The 21,157-nt window shown below is 47.8% G+C and overlaps 1 long non-coding RNA gene across 1 annotated transcript; it reads left to right on the top strand.

Annotated features, from left to right (window-relative positions):
• The first annotated feature begins 8,049 nt into the window (after nt 1–8,049).
• On the top strand, nt 8,050–20,947 carry LOC116486663. The gene is made up of 3 exons (XR_004252983.1): nt 8,050–8,121; nt 9,651–9,709; nt 20,910–20,947. It is a non-coding gene; the product is annotated as an uncharacterized LOC116486663 (long non-coding RNA).
• Nucleotides 20,948–21,157: the final 210 nt, after the last annotated feature.

Here is a 21,157-nt window from a genome sequence, read left to right as displayed (position 1 = left end):
AGGCTTTATTGACTATTCTAGCTTGAGTAAAGGAAGATACCAAGAAGAATTTTGCTTATCTGGTAGGCTCCAGCACATGAAAGACTTACATTGAAACCATTTTCAGCACAGTGGGAGCCAGGGCTGCTGAGAGCCTGGGTTAGTGTTATTAATTTTTAATTCTTTATTATTGCACCTAATACTATTCAGCCATTTACAAAAACAGTCTTAGTACATGTATTTTCCATCCTTTTACTTCCAACTTTGGGCACTTAGCATCCACAAGCCTGGTTTCAGCTCTAGCAGGGCAAACACACCTGAAGAGGCCTGCAATCCTCTGAACTAGGAACCAACTCTGGGAACAGAGTTTGCTCCTAAAAAGGGTGAGAAAGCTGAGGCTGTTCCTCACCACACTGAGCAGGGAACTAGCAAAAGGTGTACCAGAGCTGGAGAGCAAGGAGCAAATTTCCTGAGGATGCTCTCTGGACTGAAAAACTCTGGAGAAGGCACCTCTCCTGCATGGGGAAGGATCCAGGGCAGTCACTTCCAGCTGAGCTGGTGAGGATGCAGGCCATAAACACCTATGTTGTGCAACTCCCTCAACATCTGCACAAGGATGGGTGCAACCACTTCCCCACTGAAGAGAGAAGCTCAGCATATGATAGACAGGGCACCGTGGGCCATATCTGGATGATTGCTCTTCATTTTTTACCGGGATGTAGCTGCAGTGAAAATACTGTAACTCAGGGTTGGAAGTCAGTGGTGTTAACTCTGATCATGAGAGCAGATGCAACAGGCCACAGCAAGGCCCACATTGCTGATGGCAGATGCTGAAGGAAGGGGAAAAACTGAGGAGCACGGCAGGGTAACACCTCTCTGCCTCCAGACACCGATAGCTCCAAAGGGACCTGAGGCTGAGGTGCTGCCTTCACATTTAATGGCTTTAGTTGGGAATTCTTCCCTTTTGTCTACTTTGCAACCCATGTGATTTTGGTGGTACCATGTCCTGTGGTAATGGGTTCCTTGGCGCACCTGTGTGCTGGTTCTGAGGCATCTCCCTGTTTGCTTTCAGCCTGCTCCTCAGCAGCTCAGTCGGTTCCCTTATTTCCCATGCTGGAAGAGCTACCACAACTGTAAGTCTTGCTTTGGAGGCTAAACATGCCATCAAGACCTTGAGCCACAGCACAGGTTACAGCAACCGCTGGCCCCTCCAACAAATGCCAGCACCAGGTGGCAGGGGAAATGGAAATTGAAACCGGTCCCTGACATCCACCTTTATTCCCTTTGCTGAGCCGCATCCAGCCTTGGCTGACAGTCAAGTTCTGCGGCACAAAAATCCTGAGACCTTGTACGTACAGCCCACGTGAGCAGCTCTTGCTATGGAGAAAGCCCCTTGCAAGTCAGGAGCTGGCCCAGGAATAGGTTTTGCTTTCATGAGGAAAGGTTGCAGGTTCAGGCTCTAATTTGTTTGATAATTTTTTTATTGTGCTGGCCGACATGGTGAAAAGAGATTTATTCATGAAAAGGGCAACGTCAGCATCTATTCCCTATGCAAACAGATGAAGAAAAAATCTGTAAACAGCAGAAGTAAGTGAGAAAGCATGAAGAGCAGCATACAAAATTACCCCTGCCTTGTGGGTCACTTTGGAGCACCTTTCTATTTTATTTATTAAACAGTTTTCTGCACAAAGCATGTTTTGCTCTGTTCAGGCATCATGCAGTGAATACTAAAAGGATGCTGTAGCTCGGAAGCGCTGGGGGCAGGGGGAGTGCGGGCACGCCCCTTTTATTCCTGGAGTTATTGTTTTATAAATAAAAGGTGCTGCTGACACGGTGTGTACAGCGCAGATAGGGCGTAAAGAATCACTGCAGTGGTTTGATAGGGATGATCTGTCGCTGAAAACCCATTAACGCAGACGGTAGGTGAGGGAAATGTGCTGAAATGTCAGGATGTGGAACGCCGGGAGAACAACCCTTAAAATAGCTCCTCCAAAAATAGCCTCTGTGGACGCCAGGAGGGGGTTCTGCCCACGTTTATTTCTGCTACCAGCTCCTTGACACGCCGTCCCTTGAGCGCAGGAGCCCGGGGACAAGGCGCGCTCTGTCCCATGCACGTGTGCCGCTGCGCACCGCTGCAGCCTGCTGAGGGATGGCAGCACGGCTCGGGAAGCAAATCCCCTCCATCTCCAGGCAGCTGGGGGAGGAAGCAAAGTCCTTGAGCAGCTGGCACATACACCAGGTGAGAACCCAGCTCCCCAAATGCTTCAGGGCACCCGAAGCCAAGCACATTCCCGTTCAATAACATGGTAAAAATCACCTCTTAGTACCGGGATGTTACCTGCAGAGCTGGACCAGCCCTCAGGGGCTACAGGTGGTTCCTATGCAGTCTTCATTTGTTTGGGAAACCACTTGTGTGGTTTTGGAGGAAAAAGCAACACTCAAGGTTAAAACAGCACAAAGCTTTTGGGTGACTGCAGAGGTGCTGAGCGGGACCAGTGTGACTCTAACCAGGGTGAAGGGGAGGACCTAGCGATGCTTTTTAGCTGCCAAGTACGTGTCTCATCCGTATCTCATGAAAGGATGAGACCTAGAGCTCCACCACATTTCCCCACCCACCTTTGGTTTCTGCAGGAAAAAAAATAATAATTAAAAAATAAAAAAGTCATTTAGGCTAGGACCAGGTCAGCATGTGTCCCTGAGCATGCCGGCCACAGGACTAGTTATGCACCTTTGCTCTTGGTGCATACCAGAGGCACAAACCAAGGCAGAGAGGGAAAGGAAAACTGTAGCAGAAACTCACGTTTTGGCACACGGTGAAACACAGCTGTGTCAGCACCGTTTCATCTGCAATGTGTGCAGTGAACATAGGTGGGAACTCAGAGCCTGGGTTTGCAGGAGGCAGCTTGTGATTCAGTGTGATGACTCAGGACTTTCGGTTTCTCTGCAGGCAAAGGCTGCTCAGACCTTACTCAGGCAGAATTTCCATTTTTTTTTTTTTTCATGATAAAAGGCCACTCCTTGCACTCCTGGGTCCTGTCCTGATAAAGCTAATATTGCTAACTCACGGCATGTTGGAAATTATGTAGACGATAGTCATAGCCCTGAATAGAGTTGTAATCATTGTTTGCTGGCTTTACAGTCACTTTTCTATGCTTAGAAGTGATGTTCTCACACTCTTTTTGAAATCCACTGACCTCATGTTGTATCATCTGCCCAACCTCCCTGGGATCTACAAGGGAAACAACCATTCCCGCATCCACCTCCATCAGGTGCAGGTGTTAGAGGTGATCTCTTGCTCCTAATGCCTGGTTTTGTTTTTCCATATACCACCTGTGTACCTCCACCTCATATTCAAGTCTGCAGGGTCCAGTATCTCCTTAAAGCAGGAGGAATACAATGCTTTCACCATCTCCAGTGCTTTGCTTTCCTCCAGACAGCAGAAGATGGGAGTGAGATTTATACCTAGGTCAGACCCAATTAAATAACGTGGGATTTGGAATAAATGAAGTGTAAGCTGTTCATTTCAGGTGTTGGAAAGGATGAGGTGGAATGAAATCTGAGTGATGCTGTGACTGTGCGAAGAGTGGAGTGAGCAGAGGCGTTGCTGCACTTGGGAAGGTGTCAGGAGGAGGCAGAGTGTAGCCTTCGGAAGCGTAAATCACGGATCATATCCATCTTCTCCAGTCATTAGGAAAAAAGAATGAATGACAGAAAAAGAGAAAGGAGAGAAGGTCAACAGAGAAGGGCTAAAGGTTAATTTCCTGATTGCTGGGATATGAAAGGTAATGGCCCCAGATGCCTGTGAATTTCCTTTCAAAAGAGGCATCACCATTTAATGCACTCTTTTATTACCGCGCTCATGTCAGCTTCCTAGTGTTCCAAAACGGTCTTTTCTTCTGCTATTAATGCGATAACAATTCACACAACGTGGTCTTCTGATGGACCTTGAAGTTTTTGACGTGTTAGGTAAGGGCAGTAAATCTGTCAGAAACATAACCTGCTCCTTCTGAAGTCAATGGGAACTTTGCCTCCGATGTCTGTGGCGATGTGAAAGGTCCGATTGTGATGACTAATGGCATTAGTCACATCTTTACTGGAACCTGTTGTTTATGAACAATTCCAAAATGTTTGTTCAGAGGGCTCAATTTGGATGCAAACATTGCCAGCTTGTACTACGTTTTATGATATCAGGAGCTCTCAAGATCTGCTGTGTGTCACCGGCAGCCTGCAGGCTGCCCACTGCTCCCATTTTAAGTGAGCGATTTGCATTTGGGATGGCGGGTACCTTACAAAAGGCTCTTTCTTATGGGAAGCATTGTACACGATGGAAAAGCTGGAGGAGTGATCTTAGACCAAAGGTTGAAAGGTAATGAGGAGGTGGAACCGCTCCCATCATTTTCTAAATGGACAGTTGCAGTGGAAGGGCTGAGTATCAACGCCTTAGACTCAGCCAATTCACCTCAGTAATCCCATAGAGATCAAAAATTATTGCAGGCCCTTTTGTACAGGCAACAATTCCAGCTCCATCATTCCCTGACGGCAGGCAAGGGGCACAGCAGAGGACGTCCATGCTGCAGCCATGCAGTCACGCATGGACTGGCACCTCTCCCCAGGAGGGTTGCTGCCCCATACCTGCTGCAAGGGGTCCAAAAATGGTCCTCCCTGGGGCACAAGCACCCAGCAGTCCTCCAAAGGCTTGAGCTGCAGGGAAATAGACAGGGAAATAGTTTGAGTTACACCTTGACCTCTTTAATTTGGGACATGAACTAAATCTGGTTGAAAACTGATGCACGGATCCAGCACGTGTGACTTATTTTTGTACCCTCCAACTACAATGGAGCATTTTACACTTGAGCAGGGAGCTGATCCCTACACAAACGGGCACTGAACAGAGTTACGCCCTATTGGCACATCTCGGGACGTCAGCCCCGTATATTGCCATTTTTCGGGATGTGGGATGTAAGATGAATAGATTTCATACCAGGACTTCCAAGCCTCCGTAGCGGGGCTGCTGATCAACCGCCCCATTCAGCACAGCTATGGCAGCTATTTGTGCTCAGCAGATCGCAGGCTGAGAGTCTGAGATTTTCTCGGGGTGATGTGTTGCTTCAGCTTCTTTTACGTCAAAAGTTGTTCGTGTAAGTGAGGAAATACCATAATCACATTCCCTTTGTGGAAAACAAAACAAAACAAAACAAAACAAAATAAATAAAATAAAATAAAATAAAATAAAATAAAATAAAATAAAATAAAAAGGAGGAAAAACAACAACAACAACTTGCTCACGGACTCAAGTTTAGCCATTTTTTTTGTTAGAGATGTCCTCTGGTGCGGGGCTGCACAGGCTGCTTCCCAATGACCGTTACTTATTAAAACCCTTAACTCTTCCCGTGTTTTGTAAGGAGACCTTTATGGCAGATGCAGTGGTAAAGACTTCACCACGTCCCATAAAAATAAGTTTATTTTTCATATTTTCGGCCCAGATCCTTTCCGACTGAAGTCACCAACCTAATTCCATGCTCTGTCAGGCAACGAGTACTTCTTTACATACCATAAGTTACAAGACTCAAAGTAATCAACTCCTTATGTTATTTGCAGCTTGGTATTTATTGGGATTAGAGTCAGATTCTTTGGAAACACTTTCTCGCACTGTTTAAAGACTCTCGGTTTTCTGTTTTACGTGGTTTAACCACTTGGAAGCTTTTGTTCAGAAATAACTCCACAATTCTTATGCCATAAGTATAATGGGATGATTGCATTACTACAGAAATCCTGGAAATTTATATAAATACGATGACAAATCTTCCCCTGCTTCCTTCAGGCTGCTCGCGTGTGCTTCCTCCCTCTTGCATGCTCCACGCTACTGATGAATTGATCTGGGCTACTGATGAATGGGTGGATTTCTTCTTATTTTGGTACAATTTCAGAAACCTCCGTTCCCTTCTTGTAAGAGGATAAGGAAGCAGGAGCATCAGGGCTGTCCCGTGCAGGCAGGGTCTCAGCCCTTATTCCCCGGTGTCTTTGCCAGGCCATCATCCCTGCTGTCCCAGCACAGTGGTCACCTCCACCATCTCCACACTGGGCACATCCACCCAAGGGACAAGGAGCAGAGCTAAGGGGGTCCATGCGGCCTTGAAATGGGGTCTTTCCCCAAGTCCTGCCAGCAACAGGAGAGCAGAGGCCGGCGTCGTGCTCCACTCGCAGCCAGCTCCTCCGGGGCTCTGCTGCTGCTGCCTCTCAGCGCCGAGGGCTTGGAGTGCCTGTGCATCACCGGAGTGCCTCCCTAAATCAATAGCCTCCTGTTGCCGCAGAAATACCTAACTGGAGCAAAGATGTTTATTTTCAGAGCGGGAAACGTTGCTCCTGTGACAATGTTTTATTGTGATGATTTTGATCCCGAACCTGCAATCTTTACACGGAGACAAGGCTCCCCTTGATTTCAGCGCGAGCTTTGTCTGACGAAGGCTTTCAGAATTAGCTCTTTGCTTTTATTTTTTATTGGGAAACAAGCTCGTGCTTGACAAGGGAAAAGCAGTAAGTGGATCATGTCAGGGAGACAAGTTCCTGTGAGAAATTTCTAGCAGGAGAACCGCAGCCTTAGGATGGCACGGCAGTAAGCTACAAGGTCACAGCTCTAAGGTTTCTGCAGGGGAAAAATGGCAAAGGCGCTGCTGGAAGGGGGCCCAATATCCCCAGGGAGGGAAACCCAGCCCCGTGTCCACCTCGGGTACCCCTCCATAAAACAGGCTGCGGCCCTGGGATGAACTATAGGGAAATATTTCCAAGAACATTTACAACATCTGTGTAGTGGAATTAAACCTGTTTCAACCCAAGTGTTTCTGAGGGAAGGCGATGTGGCAGTGCTTAATGCCACCCCAAAGGGCTGCAGTCCCAGGGGGGCTGTGACCCCAGCACCTGCAGCAGCGACACCGAGCCCAAAATAAGCAATTTGGTGGCCTCAGGCATCCCATATCCCAGTGGGGTGCCAACCCAAAGCCCCCACTGCCCCCCTAGGGACACTTTGTCCCCTCGTTGGGTGGCTGCCGAGCCCCCACCAAGTATCGACCGCCAGGAGCCGAGGTCAGGCCAGCACAGGGCTCTATGAAAATGAGCCTTCGCGATGGCTCGTCCCTACAGCAGCCTGCCAATACGCCTTAATGGGATTTCACAGCCCCGGCGCTCACGCTTTTCGGGAAAAAAAAAAAAAAAAAAAAAAAAGAGAGATAACACTGGGGTCAATATTTTTAATTAAACTCATTCCTTCGCAGGGCGTGAAGCGCAGCCGGCCTGACAGCCAGCGAGGCGCTGGGGGGGGGGGGGGGGGCAGTGATTGCTGGGGGACCCCCTGCCCAACCTGCCGGTGGTGATGGAGGGGTTTGATGTAAAATAAAATATAAACGAATGGAATGGAGTTTATTACATTGATATTGATTATTTATTTATATGTATTTATTCTTATAATTTATTTTATTTATATTTTATTTTTATAATTTATTTTTTTATTTTTTATTTTATTTTTATTATTTATTTTTATTTTTCATTTTTATTTTTTATTATATTTTATTTGTAACATTTTATTCTCATTTCTGCACACTTCATTTTTATTCTCGTCCCTTCCCTTTTCCCATTTCCTTTCTCCGCTCCATTCCCATTCATTATTTTCACCCCCCTTTTTTTTTTTTTTTTCCTTTTCCCCCTCATTTTCTCCCCGACCTGCATCCCCCCCCCATTTCCCCAATACCCCCCCCTTAATGAACATCACTCCACGTGTGCAAGGAGGGAGGCACACCCGGGGGGTCCCCGTGCCCGGTGTGTGTGTGCCGCGTGTGCGCGCACCCCGCGGCCGCCGCCCGGCTCCGCAGTGCCCCCCCCCGTCACCTGACCGCCGCGTGTGCGCGCACCGCGCCGCCCCCCCCCCACCACCTCCCGTTCTCCATCACCCCCCCCCCTTCCCTTCCTTTCCCTTCCCCTCCCTCCCTTCCCCTCCCCTCCCGCGGGGGCGGGGGTGCCCGGTATATACGGCCCCGCCGCCCCCGCCCCTGCCTGCCTCCTGCAGCAGGGGAGGCCGCCGCCGTGCCCGGCCCCAGCCCCAGCCGTGCAGGTGGGCGAGCAGCGCCCCTCCGCAGCGGGGCCCCCCCCGGGGTGAGTGCTGGGACCCCCCCCCTAATACGCGGTTGGAGGGGTGGGGGTCGGACCTGGTGCGTGGACGGCCCCCGGTGGGGTTTTGGGGGGTGTGTGGGGGGGGTGTGGGGAGCCCCCCCCCCCGCTCCATGCGGGTCCCCGAGGGCTGGGGGTGGAGTGGGTGGGGTGGGGGGAGCCCCCTGGCAGCGGCTCCCGGTGGAAAAGTTTCCGCAAGTCCGAAAATGCCGCGAGGGGAGGGTGGGAGGGGGTCCCCGCGGGGGTACCGGGGGGCACCGGGTACCGGGGGGGCACCGCGGTCTCGTCTCATGATGCGGAGGGCGCAGGGGAGCGGCCGCCTTCCCCCCCCCCCCCCACCCTCCGGGCAGCCGCGGTGCCAATGCTGTAGGGTGTGTGCTGGGTGGGTGCTCCCCGCTGTGATTTTGGTGGTTTGGGGTTTTTTGCTTGAAGTTACAACGCCCCCACCACCCGTCAAGTCCTGTTATTCCCCGAAGTCCCACCAGCATCGCATCCCAACTGCACTTTGCCCCGCGTGGAACCACCCTAAAGCACGCCCTGCGTTGCTTTCCCAACCCTATTTCCCTCCGGAGAGCTGCTCTGTGAGCCCGGCTGTGGGGCCATCACAGACCCACACCAGGAGTCTGCCCACCTTGGGCATCTGGGAAGGTTCCAGAAGCACGGTGTGGCCATGGGAGCGCCCTATGCGCCCACCTCCCGCTGGGGGCTGCGCCAGGGAGGGGTCCATCAGGATCCAACCCCGATGCCGGGTGACCCAGGAGGCGGTGGTCCCATTGCTGGGTGTCTGTGGGGCTGTGACGAGTGCTCAGCCCCCCTTGGGCACCATCCAGGCTTTGGCTGTAGGTCGGAGCGGTCACAGAACCAGAACACCACCCAAATGTGGTTTTGCCACACCGCTCGCACCAGGGTGGTGGTTGTAAGACAGCTGTGTTGGTGAAGGAAGCCAAAAAGGATGGGATTTGGTGATGCTTCCTTCCAGCAAGCCCCTTCTCCTCCTGTGGCGTTGCAGCAACAGCTGCCTGCCCGGCATAGATGTTAAAGCACTTCATGCAGCAGGACGGGTGGTTCTGCTCTCTAATGAACTAGATAAATCACACAAAATTGGCTGAGAGGGACCGTCAACTTGGAGGAGAAAGGGAAAAAGAGTGTTTGAGGAGACCTTGATTTCAAACGTTGCAGTGCGAGTCCACCATTTGCCCTAACCAAGCACCTCCTGAAGGTGTGAAATAAGTGGCTTAAAGCCTTTTTTTCCCCTCACTGAGCTTTGACAGGGAGGAAATGGTTATGCATAACCATGCATTTTACGTGTTTCTTAAGCGCTCTTTCCTCTTGATGGTGTAGCCCTAACATTGAAATACCTGGAACGCATCTCTCTGCACCTTGCATACCGCATTTAAAACGAGAGCATCATGGGCGAAATCCTAGGTGGTAGGTCTGGGGAAGGGTGGGGTGTTTTACAGCTCCAACCCGCCAGGCAGGTGAATAACATCTTCCCAAATCCCTGGGTCTTGCAGGTCTCCACCATGGCTGGCGCCGCCAGGGCTGCCCTCCCACACGCGGCTCGGTGCGACGCGTAAGTACCAGGCATGTTGTGTGTCTGTGCGGATTTCGGCAGATGATTATTTTTTTTTTCTTCCCCTCTCTTTAAATAGGCGGGTTGATTGCGACAAACGGGGATGGCAGCATATTGCAGATGTTTTTTTGGTTGGGAGGCATTGTGGGTAATGGCTGAAAGACTCCGCTTTTCGTACCGAAAAAAAAGAGTAACTTGCCAAAAACTTGCCTGTATTTCCAGTGCTCACACCACCAGCACCTATTTCACCTTTTCATGTGAAAGCATGAGATCTTTCCATTAGTTTGCGGCAATGCTATGGCCTTTCTTGAGCCATTGAGATGTCGGCAGGTAGGTACCCCAAGGATTGCTTTAATGCCACTCAACACTCAATGACTAGATGAATACTGCAGAGCAAAGCTGAGGTATGGTAATGTATATAACTTGTTTCATGTGAAAATTGTGTTTTTTAATGAAATAAGAATGCAAACTGCCTTATCAGCATGAAACATCTGCCTATTAAATGCCTGTTCCGAGGGAAGAGTTGGCCACGTTTCACCACAGGTTAAGTAATTGTGGGTTAATAGGATTCTGTCAAATACATGCTGTGAAATATTAGTGTAACGAGTAACTATTCTTCTTACCCTGCCTGCGTTTTTACCTTCAAAAGAAGCCCGTGTTTCTGAAAACTCCTGGTACCGCATAGATGCGTGATGGCTGTCTGGAGACGCAAAATACACTTCAAAAGATGCCGTGGAGGGGAAAAATAATGGATGCTCATGAGATGAGCAGTTCTAGAAATGGAAGGCGGGGGCGATCGGGCCTTTCTGCGAAAAACGTGCCCTACCTGATTATTTTCCCTTCAGTACCTCGGCTAAATGATGCTCCATTTTGACTCGTGTTAGCATTATATTGTTGTTGGCTATTCTCAGTCAGGCTCGCCTTTCAGAAGGCAAATAAGGGCTACAAGTTTTGGTTTTAATTAAACTGAGCGTACGCAGCGAGTGAGTCCGAAGAGAATGTGGTATTACTTAAAATTGCTTTGAAAACAGAAAATGTTGTCTGTACTTTCACAGTGTCTTCAGTATTCTCTGATAGCCTGTATTTGGTATTTAATGTTGAGGTAAACCTGCCTAAAGTCATTCATATAAATGGCGATTGAGTAAATGTAATGCTCTTTCATGAGCAACTTGCACTTCTTATGAATTAGACGGTTAAATCCATGTGTTTATCGAAAGTTTCAGCGCTGGAATTTCATGAAGTTTTTAACATTCTTTTCACATACTGTGTGTTTGTGTAGCAGTGCCAATATATATGCATGGTGCAGGGAGAGGAAACAATAACATTTGCTTCATCTTATTTTAACCATTTTGTGCAGTATGTCATATGCAGATAGAGCGAGGGCGATGCAGGCTGCCTTGTTCAAAAGGTAGGGAGGAAAAATCCTCGCTAAAAATATTGTCAGGAAAAATGATTAATACAGGCTCCCCTGCCTGTTTTTTGGTGTGGGGGAGTGGGTGCTCTGGAGGAGGGTTATTTTTGTTTCTTCTGGTAATTCTTCATTTGTAAAGAACCGGTTTCCTACTTTGGAAATCAGCGAGGGAGGGAGGGATGGGAGGTGTTATTACAGGAAAAGGTCAGTGCTGCTCTCTTTCTTCATTGTTTCATTCATGGGGCTTTCCTTCTCGTGTCTGACCTGCCAAAATATTATCTGGGAGGGAAGGAGAGGAGGAAAAGAAGTGCGTGTTTAAGATGCACGGGTGTATTGGGGGATGCTTACTTAGAAGACTGTAGTACAGCCCTACAGCCTAATGGAGTGAAAACATGACAATCCTGAGTCAGATGGGTGGGGCACAATGCAGTGCTAACTGTAAGCCTTTTGTCTAATAAAAATGCCTGAACCAAAGTGGTTGTCTGGCAATCAGCATCCCGCCTGACCTTTTTAAAGACACGACAACAAAGTTAATGAACGTGTCTTTCAGCTGCCCTGCAATATGTCGGGATTTTTGTGCATTACCAGAGAGCCAGGGCTCATTCCGCTGTGGCTCGTGTCGCAGCATGGCTATTCTGGAGTTCGGGAGAGTATTTATGAAATTATTATTAAAGCCTTGAGCAAAACAGCCTGCCTACAGCTCCCGAACTGGCTTGTCTCATTCTCTTTAAGGCTTCTTTTCTTGGGAGTGCAATGAATTAACTTCACGAGTTTCACAGGGCTGCTGGAAAATAAATTCCTAAGCTGCGCTCTAAGACTCCTGTAACACCGAATAGTTGGAATTGCTAGATAATCACAGAAAACCTAGCGCTTTATCTCAGTTAAATGTGGGCATTGTTTAAAAACCTTAGCTTAATGAGATAAAGCGTTATTAAGCCTTCTTGCTAGGAAAAATGTTTGAGCTTTTCGGAAAGCTGAACATACTGCGTGATTATTGAAGAATGCGTTGCATTTCGTAAGCGGGATGCGTGCAAGGTGCATCAAGTCGAATAATCCCAGATGCGTGAGCAGCTATTTGTTTTGCTAAATTTGCGGTGGAATAAAATGTACAGCTCCTACAAGACTCAAGTAAGCCTGCATCTACTGAAAAATCATGTTGTGCGAGGGTCTCTCTGTTCTGACAGAGAAGATCATCAGTGTGAAGGGAATTCTATATGGCTGTGAGGTACCTTGGAAATAATAAAACTAATATTTGTGCTGGCTTGTTAGCCCATTAAATGCTTAATTACTTCCTTTAAACAGGATTGAGGAATTTCATTTACAAATTAATACTTGTTTTTAATGCTAGGTGACAGTTTCGCCACCGACGTGCAGAATTCTCTGAGGCTTATACTTTCTGTAGAGACAAACAGAATTTAATTTGCATGTGTCGAGAAGAAAATGGTGGCTTCTCCTCTCGGTGAAGACTGAATAGAAAACTAATGTGGTGACATCTTAACGCTGAGGCACTGTTTTGCAAAGAATAATGCATACGCTGGAGCATCATCATAAATTTAGACAAACTTTAAAATGAGCAGTGAATGTTTCGAGAGGCAGCTCCTTTCTGCTACGCTTAATATCTGTATGTTATAATGGGTGTCTGCATTAATAGAGCCCACTCAGACTTACGATTATAGATAAAATGTAAATAGGAAATAGGCTATGGAGGGAAGTAAAGTGCTATCCAGGAACTGATACTTTTTTTCCGAAGCTTACTCTAGGATATTCAATGGTAGGATGAAATCGTATAAATGGTAAACGGTACGTATTTATCATCTGTGCAGTATTGATCTAGATGAAAAGGAAACAAGTAAAAATCAGCATTTTAAATGGAACTTAAAAATGAATCTCTAAGATTTTTGAAACCTGTAATCAGCCTAAATTGGAGGGGAGGAGAAGGAGGGGATTGGGGGAACTGTTGCGGGAGGAGAGCACATGCTCTACTTCAGCTGTGTATTTAAGGAAGTAGGTATTGTGATGGGGAAGATATAAAGCGACTGCCTAAATTTACTGGGTTTCAGATCAACTAGTAGCACTTGTGAATTACACAGCATATTTCTGAAAATCAGCGTGTTGCATCTGTGCTTTGTTTGAGCAGCAGACCTATTTGCGAAGCTGTTTGTCACACTGTCATTTTTATTCTAATAGGGCTTATATGGAAATATTCCTGCAATGCATCTAAAGAGAAGACAAATGGCAGTGTTTATGGAAGGCAGCAGATTGTACCGCAACGTGCGCATAGGGTGGAGGAGGCTGGCGTCCTGTCCCCCTGCTGCAGCCCCTTGCTAAAGAGGGATTGACATGATTTTGTTTAAATATGATGCGTGTTACACCGGCCTGATGTAAAGATTAACACAGTAGAGTCCTTAACCTGCTTAAGGACTCTGGGTCCTGCCCCAAGGTAAATAGTGAATACAGTTGTGTTTGCCCAGCGGGTTTGGCTGTGGGGAAAAATAGCTGGGAGTCTGCTCTTTTTTTCTTGCTAACTGCTGGTCTCACACACCAGTCAATTCCAATTCGGAGTTTTTTCTGAGGAAGTAGTTCAGCCTTTCTAACAAACCAAAAAACTTCTTGGATGTGGTAGCTCTACTTCAGCTCAAGTCCCATTTTTTTGTATTTAAAAAGCAAACCCATCAACTTGAAAAAAAGGAAAAATAAATGCTGACCTATCTAGCTGATGTAAATCAGCAGTTGCTCTTGGAGACTTGGGATGTCCAACCTCCAAAGCAAATGTGGTCCTTAGGAATTCAGCAATATGCTGTTAATTTCATGTCTGCTTGGAATTTCATTTTTTTTAAAGCAAAAGGGGGGAGAACATGAATGAGGAAGAAGGAAAAGAGGAAAAATAGTATTTTTTTCCAATTAGCAAAGAACTACTTTCCCTGCTGAATGGATTTTATTTTTCCCCGTTCGCTACGAAGGGGTAGCACATGAAGGAAGGTAAATCTTAGGGTGTGACTCAGGTTTTATAAGAAGGAAGGTGTAAGCTCCATGGTGTCCTGATGAGTTGTCACCACCTTCTGGCATCCTTGTGCTGGGAGGCTCCAGCCTGGTGACAGATAGGTCTGGCTGAGGTTTTGGCTGCTCTTTATTCTGGTGAAAATCAGCGTTTGTCTTAGAGGTCAGTGAATAATAAATAGATTATTTTAAGGATTTACCAAAGTGTGAGTCTAAATTTGATTGTTTTTTTGAGAGAGGGAATTCCAGTCTAGATTTCTTCGCAAATGAAAGAAAAGTATTGCTTTGCTCTTTTGCCTAGCTGTTAAGGTAAGGACACCATAGGTGGCTTGAGCATCTTGCAAGGAAGGGCTGCCTCCAGTCATCTTGGCTGTGCGTCCAGCAGTGAGAGCTCTTATCCAAAATCGTTGCTGGTGCCTGCTCATGTTGCAGTTGGCCAGGTGGGGAGCCTTTCGCTTTGGAAGGCACTGTGCACTTCACCTGTCCGTACAGAGCTCTGGTAGCACGAGCTCTGGGTTTTCACTGAGCTTGCCTGTACGCTGTGGACTTTATTCCAAAGTGCTAGTCTCATCCAGGCTTCTTGAACCAAATGTTCACCAGGGTGAGGCAAAGCACTACTGTCAATAAAACTGTGTGCATTAGTCCTCAGAGCCATGTAGTGGTGTGCATTTACCCTCAGAAACCTTCTGTGGGGAAGAGGGTCTGCAGAGGTACCAGAGGAGCAGATGGACAATGCAAGTCACCTGTGAGGGCTTGGGGGTTTTGCTGGAAGCTGGTGGAAGTGCTCTCAGCACGTTGTGATAGGTATTGTGCTGGTGGTTGTGTGTAACATCTCTGCTGCTGATGGATCACAAGGTCCCAAAGAGCCAGGGCAGGAGCAGGCAGAAAACTGGACGAGATGTAGGCAATTCTGGTGTGAGTTATCCCTTGTTTCCTCTTTGCCCTGTCCTGGGGTGCTGCTGGGGATGGGCTCACATGGGGAGCACAGAGCTGGTGCAGGCTGGGTGAAGCTTGCTGCAGGGGGTGATGCTGCAGCTGGTCCCAGAAACGCAGCCTCATCACGTCTTTGCTGGTTCCCTAGCTTGGAAAATGTGCAAAACTATTTTCCTTCAAAGCGCTTCTCGAGGACTAACCCACCCAGGGGTTGAAAGCTGGATGTGTGAGGGACTGAAAGCAGATCAGTCTGTCACCAGTGCCAAGCCGGACCTTGGGCACGCAGATGTAAGCCTCCCTCCAGCATTGCTTCTCCAGCTAAGAACTGGGTGTGGTGGAGGGAGTGCTGTGTATGGAGATCCTGTGAGCGTGCTGTCAGGTCTGGTGTTTGTGAAGGTGTTCGTGATCCTTAGGGGAGAAACGGGCATCATGCTCCTGCTTTGTTACCCCATTCATATGGGTGAGGTGGGAAGCAGGGCTTGAATTCCTGCCCCTCACAGCCTTGCAGGCTGGTTCCTAAAACACGGGTGGTATTCCTGATAGAGAGGTCGATCCCCGGGGTGTCTGCATGCATCTAGCTGGCTGTCGCTACCAGAGCATATTGGAATACACAGTGTGCGGGTCTGCGTGCAGCCTTCTTTTGGGGGAAGAAAGGCTTTTTCCTTCAGTGAAAGTGATGCCTGCTGGCTGGAGGAGTGGTGGGGGGGGTGTTGTGTGCTCCAAAGCCTGCTGAGGGGCTGTGGCCCTGTCGGGTGGATGGGATGTAGGGCTGTGGGTGATGCGTGCTCGGCAGGAAGGCCCCGTGGCTGTCTGGCTTCGCCCCTGGACAGCGTTGCTGGCTGGGTTATGGAGGCTGTCATTTGTCATCACCGTCTGTGACTGAAAAAGGCGGCCCTGACAGAGCGACGGGAGCGCTGGGGATGGCTGAGAAGCAGCTTGCAGGGCTGGTGGGCCTGAAGGAGGAAGGCGAGTGCAGAGGAAGGAAGGAGGCTGGGAGGGAGGCAGGGAGCGTCCCCCAAACACCCACAGTGGCAGCTTTACCCTTGCACGGGGAGTTGAAATCTGCATGAACTGAGAGCAGTGCAAGTAAATGTGCCTGTTTGATTGCTAATAGATAGGGATTATTACTTTAAAAAAGGAAGACAGGATTAATGCTCCTGACAGTCGCAGTACTTGGTGGCTTGATGGTGTTCCTGCTACTCCACCTGGTTTCTGTCCTTGGTTCCAGCAGGTGCCACTGCTTGGTGGGAAGGAAATCACCTCATGGTGATAAACTGCATGGGCTCACTGTTAGCACCAAGAAATGCTGAGCATTCGTGTGCCTGCTGTTCATGCTAAGAGCTGTGGTACCCTGTACTGCTTTGTGTGTTTGAGGGCTGCTTGGCCACTCATGCAACATGCAGTGTCCTGGAGACATGTTTTTCCTTCAGGTATGTCTTCAGCGCCATGGAAATAACTTTTAGGCCAGCATGCTTTACGGTTTCAGCCAGATAATCCACTGCCTGTCTTCCTCAGCTGACATCCCAGCCTGGATTACTTCCTTTGGTGGGTCACTGTCCTTAGGAGCAGGGATCTCTGAGAACATGCACCCCATGAACAGCCATGGCAATGACAGTAGGAAACTCAGGACACATCTCCACCCACACCCACAGCCAAAATAGTCACCAGAACGCTTAGCAGTCGGCAGTCCAACACGTCCTGGGTGGTACGGATTTTATTTTTTAGGTTTAAAGCTGTATTTGGTTAGTCTAGAATAGTATGACTTAAAGTTTTTCTGGAGGCTTAATGCTGAAGTGGCGACAGGTCTTTTTTGTGCTGTGTCACGCTCCAGCTCAGGAGCACCACTGCTTATCTTCGGGGTGTGTGTGTGGCTGTTGGATCATGACACATCATGTTGGGTCAAAATATATCAAATACCAAGGAACAGCTGAACAAAACCTTTTTTTTTTTTAAAAAAAAAAAAAAAAAAAAAAAACCTACACCAAACCTCAGAGGCTGCAGCAGTGCTGGTTTTGCAAGAGAAATCCTGGCTAAGTTAAGCGATTCCTTAACCTTGCCTGCTCTGAAACCTTGGAGGAAACACCCTTCTTGTAACTCAGTGGGTCAGAATGTGTAACTTGGGTGCCTGAGGAAATAAAAGGGCTGTCGGGATGCCTGCAGCTTGCCTGCTGCTATGGAGCTGCTGAAAACACAGACGAGTTGTTGCTGCTGCCTTGTGAAAAGGCTGGCAGGGCAGTGTTGCTGGATTTCCTCCAGAAGCACGGGAGTATGAAGCGGAGGTGAAGGAGATGTTTGTGACAGGCAGAAGTGGCACAGGTTGTTTCACAGGTACCTGTTCTCGCATTGTCTGCATCTTGCCTTGTGTTGCTTGCTTGTCTTATAAATAGATTGAGGCAGGAATATGCCTCATTATATAAATCTGAAAAAAAAATACAGGATGCTTGGGGTATTCTACAGCTCACTTAAAAGGTTTTTTGGTTTATATCTGTTTCTGCAGCGGCCATGTGCCTGTGATCCGCAGTCCTGGCTGGTGTGTGGGTGAGACATGAGAGGCAGGAGGGCCTCTGAGTGGAGCAGTACAGAAATAGCCTTTCCATGGCAGGGATTTGCAGGGGGCGAGATGGGGATCCATGCCTGGCACATTGGGGCTGCCCTGAGCATTTTGATCCTGGGGAAGATTGGGAGAGGAGGAGGGTGTAGGACTTCTTTATTTTGGTATTTATCTGGTTTGGGGCTTTTCTTCCTCTGTCCTTGCACCCAGCCTGCTCTGAAGCCACCTCAGAGGCTGTGCCCTTGGCCACAACCGAGCATCCCGAGGGGAGCAAGAGGCTCCCTGCACTGCCAAAACACAGCATCACCCAGAGCCCCCATCCCTCCCTCAGACGTGTTCAGGGGTTCAAAAACTGCGCAACCCAAGTGCAGTAATTCTGGAGCGTGAGAATCCCTGATGTCTTATTACTGGGGAGAAAATGGCTCTGTGTGTGAACAGGAAAAAGGAGAATGTGAGAGTGCGTTTTGTAAGGACCAAAGGGTGTGGCTCAAGCATCAGTAACAAATGCTGGGAGGAAAAAATGCTCTTTGTTCTGCAGTCAGGTGGGCTGACAACTACTCTCGCTCCATCCCTGGCATGCATAACACCCAGCACAATTAAAAGATTTGGGAAGGCTTGATGCTATGGAAAGGGCTGCAAATGCAGCAAGTGAGGAGGTTCATCCTCTGATCTGCTTCCATCTTTTTTTTTAATAAGCAGTTAAGTTGCAGAGCTCGTCGATACCGAATTCAGTGTATCTGCGTTGTACGGCTGCATTATTTCAGTGTAAATGTTTTGTGTGCATAATGCTTCAAATGGGCAAATAAGTTAAAGCTCTTTAGCACTAAAATTTATGTTGGCCTTACATGCGACTAGAATTGGACCGAAGTGTACATTAAAGTGCATGAAAAACGTGTCTGTATATGCATGCAGTACAGCAAATCAGCTCGTAATGATAGCCTTGCTAATCGAAAATAATTTGAAAGCTGTTCCTTTTAAACCACCCGTGTTTGGCAGATTTAATTGCTTTAAAAAAAAAATAGGTTCAGTAGCTTTTAGATTTTTTTTTTAGATTGTTCCATGCTAAAGGAGCATCTTGAGCTTAAAAAAATCATTTCTGAAAAAAATCATTTTTGCTTTCTCCACTCTTCTCTAAGTTGGTTTGATCAAGTGAATAAAATATTGGTGTCATCACACTCACATTTGTAACCCCCCAAACATCAGAACTAAAACTTGGTCTCTTTGCAGTTGATGGCAAGAAGTGTAATCTTTTTGTATAAGTGCAAACTACCAACTTTTTTTTTTTATGAAAAGCAAGTGGGAGCAAATATATGAAGCAATAAGAAGATCTGGCCAAAATACATCTCTCCTTCCAAATTTAAGTAAATTCTTTTAAGTTCAGGATCAGGAATTTAGGTGGACTTCTTATTTTGTGTCTTTTTATTTTGTGTTCTGTATGAATGCATGTGTATTTTCATATCTTCTAAGAATGTCTTCTTTCTTCTGGGAGGGAGAGAAATCTACTTGCAAATTTACATCTCGTGACATTTCCTTACAACTGTGCACTGGCTTATGTACTGCTAGAGGCCAGCCCATCATTTCTTGGTAAAAAGAACCTTTCAGCTCTGTTACCTCCTGTAGAGAGCTAATTTTCCAGCAGTCAGGCTCGATCTGGATAAATAATTAGAGAGCGCGCGAGAGAGATGAAGATGATCACATCAGCGCTGCCTGTAATTCAGTTAATACCGCCAGACCCTGTGATTTCGTGTCTGCGGCGTGCTTGCGTGGTCTCAAAAGCCGCAGAGGCGAGCGGCAACAAAGCCAATCGCTTACATTTGTCTTGGAAGAATTAGCGGCACTTCGCATTCATTTGCCGAAAGCCAGCAAACAGCTGCAGCGTGCATCTGCAACGCGAGAAGGTGATTCTCCACGCGTTCGCGCTTTCCCCCCCCCACCTCCCTGTATGCAAAAAATGTCACCGTGCAATTAATTCAGGGGTGCCGCTGTCCTGAAGGGGAGTGAGCGCATCCTCTGCGGGTTTGTGTTGGGTTTCACGTCGGTACCGTGCACGGCAGGGCGAGAGGGGACCGGGTGAAGTCTGTTCTGGCACTTGGCGATTTTATAGCCGCCAGTCAGAATTATCTGATGGCAACACTGAGCGGAAGAGGTGTCTGTTTCTTTGAGCAAGCTGTAGCACTTCGCGTGGCTCTTAGCTCGATCTCTTCCACTGATGCTAGGGTAAACTTACGGTCTTGGAGGTTGTGTTTGTTGTTGATGCAGACTCGTTCATCCCGGTGCTACGAAGGGGTTAAAAATGCCTTTAGTCCACTTATTCCCAGTGGTAGCTCTGCAGCATTTATACATGGATCAGATTAAAATAGGTCAATATCTTTTGTGGAAGGTCTTTTGCCACTTTGGTGCCTGACTGCAGTACACCTACCTTGAGGATGAATGGACCCTGAGGAAATCGGTGCATTAACAAAAACACAGCCTAGGGATGCTTTAGGATCACATTCCTTTATTCATCAACTGAATCAAAGACTTGACAGAGGATACTTTGTCATCAAGTCGGTCCAAATAATACTTTGTGAGGTGATGGATAACTTCTGCTGCAGAAATAAAGCCATGTATTTTCAGGGGGAAGAGAGACATGAGCGGTGTGGGTCTATTCTGTTCTTTGCAGTGTGTCATTTGCGTTAAAATTGAAATATTTCAGCTAGAGCTTATACACAGAACCTGATTAAAAAGAAAACTGTGTATTCAGGAGTTGCCTTATGGCAGGAAGTCTTTGTCTGCCTGTTTGCTTTATTGCGGTTGCTGACTGCCTTGGATTGATTTTTGGCTACCAAATCAGTACGGTGAGGACGGCGCGGGAGGCAGGGGTGCAGTTCTGCACTTGGTGGGACTGAGAAGCTGACTGCTGCCTCTCGGAGTGCAGGTTTTCTTGTTGTTTTTTTCTTTAACTTGGATTTTCCATATTATAAAGAGGAAGAGGCTTCTCTCCGATATAATGGAGCCATTAACATCTATTAATAATGCAGACAGGGTAAGTAGCTGGAGTTGGAGCTCCCCGGGGGCCTCGTAAAACAGATGTGCACTATATCTTCCCGGATTTGATAGCTGCTGGGGTCGAGGGGGTCGCTGTGGTTCCCGTTTATTTCCTCCGGCAGCGGTTTTCTAATTTAAGCACCTCTGTCTCCTGGCTACGGCCGCCCGCTGCGCTGCAGAGGGGGTGCTCGTGCCTCGCCGTGCCTGCTGCGAGCAGGGGCACCGCCGGGTGTCCCTGCCTCTGCTCCTCGCACTCCGTCTCAGACGCCTTTCCCACGCAGGTGCTGCTTTTGTTGGCTTCGCAAATGGGCAGGGGAAAGAAAAAAAGAAAAAAAAGGTAAGCGTTTCCTCCTCCTGAAATCCGCACTTTCTGTTTTCCTTTCTTGCATGGGAAGCGAGAAATATTTCGGCTTGCATTTCATGCACTGCATCACTTGACAGGAGGGCTAGCCACTGGAGGAGGGTGCAATCGCCGTATCCCCTCTTCCAAGATCGCGCTTCTTGGTTTTAATTGAACGTATTCATGGCC

This window comes from Aythya fuligula, chromosome 2, assembly GCF_009819795.1.
Source record: "Aythya fuligula isolate bAytFul2 chromosome 2, bAytFul2.pri, whole genome shotgun sequence".
NCBI classification, from domain to species: domain Eukaryota; kingdom Metazoa; phylum Chordata; class Aves; order Anseriformes; family Anatidae; genus Aythya; species Aythya fuligula.
The sequence above is the reverse complement of the archived record's forward strand: the minus strand, read 5'-3'. Positions and strand labels throughout refer to the sequence as shown.